The 3,557-nt window shown below is 38.7% G+C and overlaps 1 non-coding gene across 1 annotated transcript; it reads left to right on the top strand.

Moving 5' to 3' along the window:
• Positions 1–341: 341 nt before the first annotated feature.
• trnai-uau (transfer RNA isoleucine (anticodon UAU)) lies at positions 342–435 on the top strand. The gene is made up of 2 exons: positions 342–379; positions 400–435. It is a non-coding gene; the product is annotated as a tRNA-Ile (tRNA).
• The last annotated feature ends 3,122 nt before the right edge of the window (positions 436–3,557 follow it).

Raw genomic sequence — 3,557 nt, 5'->3', positions numbered from 1 at the left:
AAAGGAGGCGACTTGAAAATGAAACGTGTAATCACCTTACAGAGGGTCTTCACGACGGGGTGCGTCAGCTAGTTCTCCATTATTGTCACTTTACTGGACTACTCGGTGTGCTGATTGACTCAAAAAATGTCGCTACAAATAATCTGCCGGGTTGATTTTCTTGTCCGACCACCTCCCTCCGTCCCCCTTTGCTGTTAGCACAATTCTTTCAGTTTCTTTTCTTGTATTTTCCTTGCTATTTTACTGTTCCTTTTCCACATCTGGAGATGGATCCACAACCGAAACTGGTTTCACCCTGTGTTTCTGCAGCGTCAGTCTGTATGAGGAGCACAACTTGTTCAGCTCCAGTGGCGCAATCGGTCAGCGCGTGGTACTTATACAGCAGTACACAGCGGAGTCATGCCGAGGTTGTGAGTTCAAGCCTCACCTGGAGCAGTGTCTTTAGCTACTGAAAGCAACTGTCGAGTTTAGATACTCTTAGGTATTTGATGGAGATAAATTAACATCAAACGAACAAGTAAAGGTAAAGGTTTATTTCGAGTCACAATCAAAGAAGGCTCCACAGCTGAAACATTGTGTTTCCTTCTCTTTTCAGCATGGAATGTGTACCTCCAGTTGACTTGCACACAAATATATGAGAGAGGTCTACTGAGATGAGTGGAGCACTGAAGACTTGATAAAGCTCTTGCATTAGATTCTGTTTTTGTTGTTCCCCAGATTTGTTTTTAAATGTTCTTTTTCTTTTGAAGTTGTTGCATTTGGTTGTTTTTTATAGTTGCTAGACTACTACAGGGATTTACCTAGGTTCCCGGAAGACTTCTCGTTTTGTGTTTGTTGTGTTTTCGGGTTACAACTATTTTTTTCTTGATAGGACCCCACGCATTACTGTGGGACTAGTTAACTTTAGTTCATACATTGTACCTGAAATTACCACATAAACTACTACTCTGTTTTCCTTTTTTTTTAAAAAAAGGCTAAACTAATGTTTGTTTCTCCTTGCTTCTGATTGGTAGCTACAACGGGTCAGTTGAAACAAACTGGCTGCTGAAATTTGTCAGCAGCTCTGTACCAAACCTCTTCTCAATTGCAACAACCCTAAAATAACAGCTGCTGCCCATTAGACGTTACTAAAGTAGGAGACTAAGCAGACTAAGCGGAACAATAGATCACATTGGAACTGTCCTGAATGTAGTGGAAATAATATCGTCATTAAGTAATGAACAATTGCTTTCCAGACACTACAATTATTCACAAGGAATTTTATCAATACATATTTTATTAATAAAAGCGTGATATCTTAATAATGAAGTTTAATGTTATCTTTATTAGTAGCTGTATTACAGGTAATGCATGCACAGACTTTATTATGCTATAATGAATTTTCAGGTATCCCGGGGAGAGAACTGAAATGAAGGAAATACATATTTAAAGGGGTGTAAGTCTTAAATGTGTTCTGTCACATAGGAGTGTTAATTGAATAGATTTGTTGTATGATTTAATATGATTTGACTCTACACTTGTGTTTCTCAGGAGACAGCATTAATATTGGGGATTTGCAGATACAGATAATAAGTTGTACTATACAGGCAAATGTACGGTTACCTTAATGAAAAAAAACTCTTATCATTACCCTTTTCAACATTATTATTTAAGACAGTCTTTCAGAACAGTATTCTCGTATTAGTGGCTATAGTCTAATGATAATGGTGGTGAAACAGGCGAAATGTGCGGAAAGAATTGGAGATGGAACAGGAGACTCATCCAGTCGATAGAAAGGTTGGGAAGGACTGCACAAACACCGTGCCAGTGCTTAGTAGCGTCATTCAAAAACAATACGTGGTTTAACAATATCAACTGCTCTACTTTGAGCTCAGCTCAACTGCTAGTAATACATTGCCCAAATGTTCTAATTAGATACATGTGTTTTCTATGTGTATTTAATTAGTATTTCTTTTGTTTTAATTGATTTAAAATAGAATCTTTATAAAACAGACGAAGGCTTTATGTGTTGCGCTGAAATTCACACACAAGTAAGGAAAGATATCGCGCTTAGGAAGAAATCCAGAGTGGAGACGCCGGCGATTGAAAACAGCCATATACATGCAAGGTACTGTACTGTATGTGCTCTACCACTGACCTAAACTCCCGACAACTACTGTATCTTTATCTGCGGCACTTTGTTTTAGGAAGAGTGAGGAGTCTACAAGCCTAGAAAATGTTAGAAGAATTCAGAACAAGAGGCTCTGCTTCACCGTTTACTCAGCTTTCGTTGGACAACTAAGTGAATGACAAATTTTCACTTTCTGATTAAAGAACATAAAAAACACCTTTCTTCCAGACAGATTCAAACCAGAGAACAAATAGTTCCCAGCTGTTTCCACTATATTCCTCCGCTCTTACAACTGAGTAATCGAAAACACAGGAAGCCCACCTTTTGTCTTAAATAAAGCACAATGTAGTGCAACGTTTCTATTTATTTAAATCCCAGTTCAAAATCAAATCTCATTCCCATAGTCCTGTTTAGTTTGAATTTAAGCAGTTAACCAGGCTTCTACAGTATACACTCCCAGAGATATTACAAAATGTTTGAGGGACATCATTAGATATAGAAATTGACTCTTTTTCTAGTGGGATCACATTAAACCTTTCTTTCGGATTGAGAACAGGATCGTCGTGAGATTCAATACACATCTGCCTTTGCTTCTTTCGATGACGAATGGATTATTGAGGTGCAAACATTGGTTCAAATCAAAACAAAATTGTACTATACAGTACTTCTGTTTCAGCTACCAAAATTTAGCCTTAGTTGTAAAATTCCATATTAATATTCAATATTAAGTGGATTTAAACATGCACAGTAGAGAAACAGATAAAATCTCTTCCTCCCTGGGCCACTTGCCCGCTTCTCTCACTAAACCACCATTCCGTCTCTTCACAGCTGTTCCAAGACCCTCTTTCTGTCACACCTCTCTACATCTATTCTGACTTCACACCTCTTGATTGGCCTCTCTTTCTGTCCCCTGCTCCCGCCTCTCACTCCTCCTCCCTCCCAGCCTTTGTTCTCCCACTACTTTACCTTTGCCTACTGCCCTGTCTCTCTCACACCTGAAGAAGGCTCCACGAACGAAACGTTGTGTTCTCTTTCTTCTTTTTTTCAGCATGGAATAAACCTATCTGTCAGAAGTGTTTGACTGACAATTGAGCAATATGTGATTATCTCTTATTATTATTTTTACTTATTTAATGAACAGCAGTGTTGTCACTCTTATAAGTGTAATATGATTATCAGCAGCAGCAGACTGATGGTCGTGTCTACAATAGTGACTAGTTGACAAGTTTGTAGCTCTGAGCAGTGGGACTCAGATCACACAGAAGACCTGTCTGTGTGTGATTCCACACCAGCCCTGGGATTCAGCGTCTCCCACACGTCTCTCATGTGGAGTCTTATAAATATACAGTTAAACAGAGTCTGATAACAGTTATATAGTTAATTAAATAATCAAACTGGCTGAGGAACTGAGAGATCGAGTGAAAATAAAACCAAGAGCTGCTCTTCA

Source organism: Atractosteus spatula, unplaced genomic scaffold (assembly GCF_055471065.1).
Source record: "Atractosteus spatula isolate fAtrSpa1 unplaced genomic scaffold, fAtrSpa1.hap1 Scaffold_77, whole genome shotgun sequence".
Taxonomy (NCBI): domain Eukaryota; kingdom Metazoa; phylum Chordata; class Actinopteri; order Semionotiformes; family Lepisosteidae; genus Atractosteus; species Atractosteus spatula.
This window is presented reverse-complemented; position numbering and strand designations above follow the sequence as displayed.